The following is an 11,108-nucleotide window of genomic DNA, read 5'->3' on the forward strand; positions in this document are numbered from 1 at the left end:
TTTATTAGTATTTTATACAAGTGGAGGGGGGCCTAGAGAGACAGAAACCAAACTGGCTTTCTCCATGTCAATTAATATTGTACAGTCTATAACGGCTGGATTTTTTTGTATTTTATACAAGTGGAGGGGGGCCTAGAGAGACAGAAACCAAACTGTCTTTCTCCATGTCAATTAATATTGTACAGTCTATAATGGCTGAATTTTTTGGTATTTTATACAAGTGGAGGGGGGCCTTGAGAGACAGAAACCAAACTAGCTTTTTCCATTTCTTTACATATTTAACTATAAGTGTAGGGTGTAATATACATTCAAAGACGATGGCTGCATTGCCAATATGCATAGATGGAGAGGAAGACAATCTGTTTTGTGTGTAGAATAGGCCTACCAACGAAGAATTAAACTGTTTTTTTGGATGATTTATTACCTCAACAATTAGATTACTTGTCTCTAAAACAGTTGGAGCACTAAATTGGGTTAATATAGGCCCAAAAACATGGATTTTACAAAAAAATAGCAAAACAAAACCAAACAAAACCAAAACCAAAACCAAAACACGCAATGGCAGTTTTGCAAAACCAAAACCAAAACCAAAACACGACGGTAATCCAGATCCAAAACCGAATCCAAAACCAAAACACGGGGGTCAGTGACCATCTCTAGTATATATATATATATATACATACACACATAGGACAAATATTTTGTGTTACATAGGCTTCACTGTGCTAAAGCCTCCTGTAGGGGTTCCCTCCAACAATAGCAGTATTATGCCCAGAGGTACCCTCTGAAAAAAAAAGCCCATACGATTTATTAAAGGAAAGTTTTGCTTACCCGCCAGCCTCAGGTTACAATTTTCAGGTTTAGTTAAGTGGTGCTGGATGCGGTTTTGCCTTTGTTCCTTTACGTCGCTTCAGATCGGCAGCTATCAACGCTGCCTACCACATTCAGGAGAGCAGAAGAAAAGGTGAGAAAAGAGGAGATGTGGAAGACAAGGGGGTAGAAGGTGTTGTGCAATAGGACTGTGGATTGTGGGGGCACATAGGAAAAAAGGGGAAACAAATGGGATGGAGGGGACAAGGGAGGCATGCACACAAAGAGGGAGAGATAAAGGAACAGGTAGCCACAATGTAAGACAGGTACACAAAAACAGTTTGGACACACATGGGCAGGGAGGACAAAGGCACGCATGGGGCAGGGGGGACACAGGCACGCATGGGGCAGGGGGGACACAGGCACGCATGGGGCAGGGGGGACACAGGCACGCATGGGGCAGGGGGGACACAGGCACGCATGGGGCAGGGGGGACACAGGCACGCATGGGGCAGGGGGGACACAGGCACGCATGGGGCAGGGGGGACAGAGGCACACATGGGTCAGGAGGGACAGAGGCACGCATGGGTCAGGAGGGACAGAGGCACACATGGGTCAGGAGGGACACAGGCACACATGGGGCAGGAGGGACAGAGGCACACATGGGTCAGGAGGGACAGAGGCACACATGGGTCAGGAGGGACAGAGGCACACATGGGTCAGGAGGGACACAGGCACACATGGGTCAGGAGGGACACAGGCACACATGGGTCAGGAGGGACACAGGCACACATGGGTCAGGAGGGACACAGGCACACATGGGTCAGGAGGGACACAGGCACACATGGGGCAGAAGGGACAGAGGCACACATGGGTCAGGAGGGACAGAGGCACACATGGGTCAGGAGGGACAGAGGCACACATGGGTCAGGAGAGACAGAGGCACACATGGGTCAGGAGGGACAGAGGCACACATGGGTCAGGAGGGACAGAGGCACACATGGGTCAGGAGGGACAGAGGCACACATGGGTCAGGAGGGACACAGGCACACATGGGTCAGGAGGGACACAGGCACACATGGGTCAGGAGGGACACAGGCACACATGGGTCAGGAGGGACACAGGCACACATGGGTCAGGAGGGACACAGGCACACATGGGTCAGGAGGGACAGAGGTACACATGGGGCAGGAGGGACAGAGGCACACATGGGTCAGGAGGGACAGAGGCACACATGGGTCAGGAGGGACAGAGGCACACATGGGTCAGGAGGGACAGAGGCACACATGGGTCAGGAGGGACAGAGGCACACATGGGTCAGGAGGGACAGAGGCACACATGGGTCAGGAGGGACAGAGGCACACATGGGTCAGGAGGGACAGAGGCACACATGGGTCAGGAGGGACAGAGGCACACATGGGTCAGGAGGGACAGAGGCACACATGGGTCAGGAGGGACAGAGGCACACATGGGTCAGGAGGGACAGAGGCACACATGGGTCAGGAGGGACAGGAAAAAAGGGGAAACAAATGGGATGGAGGGGACAAGGGAGGCATGCACACAAAGAGGGAGAGATAAAGGAACAGGTAGCCACAATGTAAGACAGGTACACAAAAACAGTTTGGACACACATGGGCAGGGAGGACAAAGGCACATATGGTGCAGGGGAGACAGAGGCACATATGGTGCAGGGGGGACACAGGCACGCATGGGGCAGGGAGGACACAGGCACGCATGGGGCAGGGAGGACACAGGCACACATGGGTCAGGAGGGACAGAGGCACACATGGGTCAGGAGGGACAGAGGCACACATGGGTCAGGAGGGACAGAGGCACACATGGGTCAGGAGGGACAGAGGCACACATGGGGCAGGGAGGACACAGGCACGCATGGGGCAGGGAGGACACAGGCACGCATGGGGCAGGAGGGACAGAAGCACACATGGGTCAGGAGGGACAGAGGCACACATGGGTCAGGAGGGACACAGGTACACATGGGTCAGGAGGGACACAGGCACACATGGGTCAGGAGGGACACAGGCACACATGGGTCAGGAGGGACACAGGCACACATGGGTCAGGAGGGACAGAGGCACACATGGGTCAGGAGGGACAGAGGCACACATGGGTCAGGAGGGACAGAGGCACACATGGGTCAGGAGGGACAGAGGCACACATGGGTCAGGAGGGACAGAGGCACACATGGGTCAGGAGGGACAGAGGCACACATGGGTCAGGAGGGACAGAGGCACACATGGGTCAGGAGGGACAGAGGCACACATGGGTCAGGAGGGACACAGGCACACATGGGTCAGGATGGACACAGGCACACATGGGTCAGGAGGGACACAGGCACACATGGGTCAGGAGGGACACAGGCACACATGGATCAGGAGGGACACAGGCACACATGGGGCAGGAGGGACAGAGGCACACATGGGTCAGGAGGGACAGAGGCACACATGGGTCAGGAGGGACAGAGGCACACATGGGTCAGGAGAGACAGAGGCACACATGGGTCAGGAGGGACAGAGGCACACATGGATCAGGAGGGACAGAGGCACACATGGGTCAGGAGGGACAGAGGCACACATGGGTCAGGAGGGACAGAGGCACACATGGGTCAGGAGGGACACAGGCACACATGGGTCAGGAGGGACAAAGGCACACATGGGTCAGGAGGGACAGAGGCACACATGGGTCAGGAGGGACAGAGGCACACATGGGTCAGGAGGGACAGAGGCACACATGGGTCAGGAGGGACAGAGGCACACATGGGTCAGGAGGGACAGAGGCACACATGGGTCAGGAGGGACAGAGGCACACATGGGTCAGGAGGGACAGAGGCACACATGGGTCAGGAGGGACAGAGGCACACATGGGTCAGGAGGGACAGAGGCACACATGGGTCAGGAGGGACAGGAAAAAAGGGGAAACAAATGGGATGGAGGGGACAAGGGAGGCATGCACACAAAGAGGGAGAGATAAAGGAACAGGTAGCCACAATGTAAGACAGGTACACAAAAACAGTTTGGACACACATGGGCAGGGAGGACAAAGGCACATATGGTGCAGGGGAGACAGAGGCACATATGGTGCAGGGGGGACACAGGCACGCATGGGGCAGGGAGGACACAGGCACGCATGGGGCAGGGAGGACACAGGCACACATGGGTCAGGAGGGACAGAGGCACACATGGGTCAGGAGGGACAGAGGCACACATGGGTCAGGAGGGACAGAGGCACACATGGGTCAGGAGGGACAGAGGCACACATGGGGCAGGGAGGACACAGGCACGCATGGGGCAGGGAGGACACAGGCACGCATGGGGCAGGAGGGACAGAAGCACACATGGGTCAGGAGGGACAGAGGCACACATGGGTCAGGAGGGACACAGGTACACATGGGTCAGGAGGGACACAGGCACACATGGGTCAGGAGGGACACAGGCACACATGGGTCAGGAGGGACACAGGCACACATGGGTCAGGAGGGACAGAGGCACACATGGGTCAGGAGGGACAGAGGCACACATGGGTCAGGAGGGACAGAGGCACACATGGGTCAGGAGGGACAGAGGCACACATGGGTCAGGAGGGACAGAGGCACACATGGGTCAGGAGGGACAGAGGCACACATGGGTCAGGAGGGACAGAGGCACACATGGGTCAGGAGGGACAGAGGCACACATGGGTCAGGAGGGACAGAGGCACACATGGGTCAGGAGGGACACAGGCACACATGGGTCAGGATGGACACAGGCACACATGGGTCAGGAGGGACACAGGCACACATGGGTCAGGAGGGACACAGGCACACATGGATCAGGAGGGACACAGGCACACATGGGGCAGGAGGGACAGAGGCACACATGGGTCAGGAGGGACAGAGGCACACATGGGTCAGGAGGGACAGAGGCACACATGGGTCAGGAGAGACAGAGGCACACATGGGTCAGGAGGGACAGAGGCACACATGGATCAGGAGGGACAGAGGCACACATGGGTCAGGAGGGACAGAGGCACACATGGGTCAGGAGGGACAGAGGCACACATGGGTCAGGAGGGACACAGGCACACATGGGTCAGGAGGGACAAAGGCACACATGGGTCAGGAGGGACACAGGCACACATGGATCAGGAGGGACACAGGCACACATGGGGCAGCGGGGACAGAGGCACATATTGGCTGGGGAGACAGAGGCACATATGGGCAGGGGGACACAGGCACACATGGGTCAGGAGGGACAGAGGCACTCATGGGGCAGAGACATGCAAGTGGGTGGCAGAGGCACACATTGGGAGGAAAAAATGGAGGCAGGAAAAGGCAGGGTTGTAATGTAGATGGGAGATCTAACTTACTTCAGGCTCCTCTTTTACACTGCACCACGAGAGAGGCACTCAATGATAATGAGTCAGAAGAGAGGCGAAGAGGGGAAAAAGAGGTAGAAGCAGGCGGCTGTAGGTAGAGAATGTAGCGCTGCGGTACCTGTATAAATGACCGCAAGCGTGCTACAGTTCAAATGGAAACTACCTGTTCCCCAGAGACACCAGCGGCGGAAGCTTGGAGCTCCCGAAAACAGCATTCCCCCTTGATGCCAGGACGTGACCCGGGGGCCGGCGTGCCAGTGAAAACAGCTCCGCGTGCCACGTCTGACACGCATGCCGGGGGTTGCCGACCCCTGGTCTAGATAGATGTGTCTTTAGGTAGACATATGATCTATCCATCTATCTCCAGGGGATGACTGGGCTGGGGGGCATATGCCCCCTGGGCCAGTCCCATAGTGGGCTACCTTGGGCTGGGTCACTCGGCCATCTGCATTTTTTTTCCCTTTAAAATAGGCTGCTGAGCCTGAGCCAAGTCTTGCCCCCCGGGCTAAAATTTGTCAGCCCTCCCCTGTCTATCTCCCATTAATAATGCCTTCCTCACATACCGACAGGTATATTCTTTGGACAATAGTGCCCGCAATGTATTCTCTGTTAAGCTGTTATAAAGAGGCAACACAGCAATGGTCATCGGTGAGCTTATGGATAGCTCATGAAACAGCAAGCTATCCAGCAGCCGCAGGCAAAGAGCTTTATACCTACTTAGTTCCATGTGCCTTTTATGGATACGTATCAAGTGAACTTTGTGCGGAGAGGCAATATAGAGATAAAATGTACAAATGAAGAGGGTGGTGGTTCTGTGATTGCGCAAAGGCAAATAATTAAGGTATCTGTTTGATCTATTTTACTGCTCACATTTGACTAGCGAACAGTATACACTTGTTGACCAGTAAAAAATACAGCAACACCTGCTTAGTATGCAATGCAGTAAACATGTGATATGTTCGCAATCTCATTTGAAAAGCATATAGACCCCCCAATCATCAATGTAGCTACCCCCCTCCCCCATGCAAACCTTCTGTTTGAATGTCCAATCGTGACATGTTCAAATAGCTATTCCTGATTATAATGAAGAAAATAGTGTTCCTTTATAAATAAAGGATAATAATTATCTGTCTATCCATAACTCTTCATATCATACACATTTTTAAGCAATCTCTAACCACCAAAGGGTGTGTGTATGTAATATATATATATAGATAAATAAATACTCTGCATAAAATTGCATTTTACTGAATCAATTCCATTATATGTAATTCACTGTATAACACCACTCTCATTATAATGCCATTTATAACCTGTGTTTTTCAGCTGTGTTATAAAGAGACAGCATTGTAATCATACCGTGTGAGCTTGTAAACTCAAAAAGTATAATTGTATATTAATAGATGTGTAAGAAATGTTGGGCTTCACATCTCTGCTAATGGGATTATACACCTGAGTGGCCCTCAACCTCTTTAGCTAACCACCCATTATATACCTGTGACAACCTTTCACCAGAGACAATAATTGCAGCATTTCTCTTACCTCCAGCTGATTCTATTGCAGATGGGAGTGTGCATCTGTTACTGGCGGTCTGTGACAGCTGTACTCTGACATTTCAGAAAAGGAAGTTAGCTTTCACAGTGATTACTTGTTGAAAATATCTGCGGTTGTTTTTCTTTATCAGTGGAAAATCCAGAAGTTGCTTGAGATCATTTGAAAACTGTGCAAAAAGGAGTGTCCATTTATCTGCATGTAGAAGTGTTTAGATGATTGAATAATTTTCTCCAACTGCAGAACAGAATTAAGTCTGAGTGAAAAGCAAAACTAAAGTCAATGCTGCACTCATTTACCAAGCAAACACTCTGTTTATAGACTATGCCTTTCTCAAGAACCTAAATAAAGTCATAAAAATGTAATTTGCAGCAGTCAAGTTGAAACTGCAGGTAGATGGTAAGAAGAATGTTTCCTGTGCCAGCATGTTAGTAAGGGAGTGCCATGACATTAAATTCAATTACGTTTATTTTGTGGTGCCAAATTGATATAACCTGGAGCAACAGCAATTCCAGCTCTTTAAAAGAAGTATTATATTAATTACTGTTAGAAAAACTTACTGAAAGAGTAGTCGATGCTTGGAGCAAAGTACCAGCCAATTAGTATTGCACTGCCTGCGAGCTGGAAATGTAGAGCTTGAAAATATAGGGACCTATTTATTATTGGGAGATAACCCCTTGGGCGAAAACAGGTGTTTTCACTGGAGTTAGGACGTTTCCCAATACATCAAGGGGTAATCTGAAGCCACCAGAAACGGCCTATATAAGAAGGATTGTGGGAGAACATGTAAAGTCACAATCCTCGTATTGCTATTGGATTCTCAGGATGGCGATACCGGAGGATACCCAGGAGAAATACAAAGATATCATAGATATCTATCCTCTCCACTTCCTACGTCTGCAGGAACATGCTGCAGCTTCTGGAAGAATAAAAAACAACGTAAGCATCTTTTGTATTTTACAATTATTTTTTTAAAAAAATATATTTATTTGAATCTATTTCTTTTATTTTACTTTTTATTACTTTTTAAGTCAGGGCTTCCAGTTAAATGGAGCACGTGTCATCAGGCCTTACTGGGTCACTAATGTAGAGAGGTGACCAGACTAACTGGTGAAGCAGTAAGAGTACTCTAGCGCTGTGAGCATGTATTGCTGAGTAGCTGAGCATCGCTGGGCTACACCCGCGAAAATGTAATGGTGAGCAGCAATATGCTGCTATGGGGCAAGTTACAAGTTTCTAGTTATTCACCTGGTTGACACCTATTCAGTTGTTAATTAAACTATCTTGATTTGTGGCACAGCTCGATATACATTTACCAGTTAGAATATAGTTCAGTATACATTATACACACAGTAGACACTTCAATGTTTTTAGCTGTAAGTGGATTAATTTATTTCAGTCTTTTTTATTGGGTGGTATAAATGGTTTAATTTGAATTAATTTGATCGTACTGGAGAAGCTAAACCAATTGGGATGTAAGGGTACTGAGATAAATAATACATATACTGTATGTGATAAAAGCATTACAGGTAGAGTATTGCATTTATGCATGCAATCAATGTTTTCACAGGAGAATCAATCTAGTTTGGTAGGTGAGGGTGAAGAAATTCTACTTTACTGTCGCCAACCTGTAATGATTAGTTATTCCAGACCCCTTTGGGCGCACCTTTGATAGATGACCGCACAAAGTGACCAATAGTAGGCATAGACACATTGGAGTCAAGGAGATTTGCTCCTTCTCTTCTCATGAGAGTGCTTCTGCAGACATGGCACCCTGTGCTAGGCTAACTTTTGAGTTCCTGCCTGGTTTTGTCCTCCTGGACACCCCTTAATTGCTTGACTCAATACATATGAACATCAAGCTCTATGACTTCCTAGTAAGATATGAGTCGTACATTGGCAATATTTTTTTTATGCCCCATATACTGTACATAGACATTCTTCCCATAAAGTAACCATAGTTACTCTAAACATTAGGGGCCTGATTCATTAAGATAATTAATTTTTTTTAACTTAAGTTTTCATCCTGGACAAAACCATGTTACAATGCAAGGAATGTTTTAGTTTATTATTTTGCACATAAGGAAGATACTGGCTTTTTTCCCCTAGTTAAACTTTAAATTTCAGTGTACAAATAAGGTATCAAGTATTTGTGTACTACATGAAAAACAGACATTATGTATGTGCAAAATAATAAACTAATTTGCATCCTTGCATTGCAAAATGGTTTTGTCCAGAAAACTTAAGTAAGAAAACTTACTCAATTTCTTACCCAACTTCCTTAATGAATGAGGCCCTAGATGTTACTGCCTACAATTAGAGGTATATTCTGTGGTTGAGTTTTTAGTAGATAAGGATAAGTTCATGAAAATTGCATTTTGCTCAATTTACTTGATTTTACTTGATTATTATATCAAGCTTTATCTCTCCTTAAAAAAAAAAAATTCATTGAAGTGGAGTAATAGTTAAGAATATTAAAAACCTGTGCAGCGCAAAAATATGAACAGTGGTAGAGACACTGGAGGTACAAATTTAGCACACACCTCAGGCATCAGAAGGATTAAAAAGATACAACCACAACATATAACAAGCTGCAATAAAGGGAATTTGAATCTCAGGTGATAACCAAATACTCAAAATGAAAACAAAAATATAAAAGCAATAAAGCAGTGCTATACTGTATTACACTATTGACAAAGTAAGCAATGAACATCCATCTCCACAAAAAATAAACATAACAAATAGCCGAATATCAGTTTACAATGTAACTTTATGTGCTTTACAATATGTGTGAAAGTGATAGAAAAAGAGAAGTGAGATCAGATGTGATGAGATAAAGGGTGTTGCCTCATTTGGTTTTCACACACACAGGAGTCATTAAGGCGCAGAGGGCGTTTGTTTCAAACTGCACATAACTCAGCTCTGTATACTCCGAATTCAACAAGGAACAGAGCTCAAGATACATGTGGTGATGACTATGGGTGTAGGTTTACTCTGCTCTTCTAGACCAGACATTGCAGGATACGTACAATACCTAGGTGAAATGTAAAATCTCAAAAGAACACATAGAAAAAATATATATATATATTCAATTAATGCTGCAGGTCAATATTATAGTAATTTATGAGTATACATAATTTATTTTTACATTTTTTTTTTCTTGAATAACATATTTTAGGGTGTACTTAATGTCTACTGTAAATAAATTTTTACAGTTGTTCCTGATTGCATACACATGTTGTAGCATGCTTACGCGACTGACATAAGTAGGACTCAGGACTTAGACTAGATCAGTGGTCCCCAAACTTTTGCAGTTCACGGCACCCTTAGAGTCTCCAAATTTTTTCAAGGCACCCCTCCAAAATAATTACTGAGCAGTCCTGTTTTAGAAGTAGTTGGGTCAAAAAATTGTAATAAGTATTTAGGTCACGACAAAAATACTTATTTAGTTGTATGCAAAAATGCCCCTCTGCATCCAGAGACACTGCTCCCTCTGCATCCAGGCACTCTGCCCCCTCTGCATCCAGGCACTCTGCCCCCTCTGCATCCAGGCACTCTGCCCCCTCTGTATCCAGGCACTCTGCCCCCTCTGCATCTAGGCACTCTGACCCCTCTGTCACGCTGTCCCCTCCTCTGCCCTCTGTCACCTCCTCTGCCCTCTGCCACGCTGTCCCCCTCCTCTACCCCCAGGCACGCTGCCCCCTCTGCAGCCCTCTGTCACGCTGCCCCATCTGCAGCCCTCTGTCACGCTGCCCCCCTCTGCTGCCCGCTGTCCCCCTCTGCTGTCACACTGTCCCACTCCGCTGTCACACTGTCCCCCTCTGCTGCCCACTGTCCCCCTCTGCTGCCACACTGTCCCCCTCCGCTGCCCGCTATCCTTCTCCGCTGTCACACTGTCCCCCTCCGCTGCCTGCTGTCCCCCCCCCCGCTGTCACACTGTCCCTCTCTGCTGCCACCTGTCCCCCTCTGCTGCCACCTGTCCCCCTCTGCTGCCACACTGTCCCCCTCTGCTGCCACCTGTCCCCCTCCGCTGTCACCCTGTCCCCCTCCGCTGTCACCCTGTCCCCCTCCGCTGTCACCCTGTCCCCCTCGGTGCCAGCTGTCCCCCTCCGCTGTCACCCTGTCCCCCTCCGCTGCCACACTGTCCCCCTCCGCTGCCACACTGTCCCCCTCTGCTGCCACCTGTCACCCTGTCCCCCTCCGCTGTCACCCTATCCCCCTACGCTGTCCACTGTCCCCCTGTGCTTCCACACTGTCCCCCTCCGCTGCCACACTGTCCCCCTCCGCTGCCACACTGTCCCCCTCTGCTGCCACCTGTCACCCTGTCCCCCTACGCTGTCCACTGTCCCCCTACGCTGTCCACTGTCCCCCTGTGC

The 11,108-nt window shown here is 48.9% G+C and overlaps 1 protein-coding gene across 3 annotated transcripts in view; it reads right to left on the reverse strand.

Moving 5' to 3' along the window:
- The window catches only part of LOC142143662 (G-protein coupled receptor 35-like), a 40,093-nt gene that overhangs the window by 25,182 nt on the left and 3,803 nt on the right, over positions 1 to 11,108 (reverse strand). Inside the window, exon 1 of one of the 3 annotated variants that reach the window (XM_075201681.1) lies at positions 6,724 to 7,076. The exons of 1 other annotated variant lie outside the window; for it this stretch is intronic. The gene's annotated coding sequence lies outside the window, so the exon portion shown is untranslated. Of the gene's footprint in view, positions 1 to 6,723; positions 7,077 to 11,108 lie in introns of those variants that run through there. One more of the 3 variants, XM_075201684.1, reaches the window with a different exon arrangement.

This window comes from Mixophyes fleayi, chromosome 3 (genome assembly GCF_038048845.1).
Source record: "Mixophyes fleayi isolate aMixFle1 chromosome 3, aMixFle1.hap1, whole genome shotgun sequence".
Lineage (NCBI taxonomy): Eukaryota > Metazoa > Chordata > Amphibia > Anura > Limnodynastidae > Mixophyes > Mixophyes fleayi.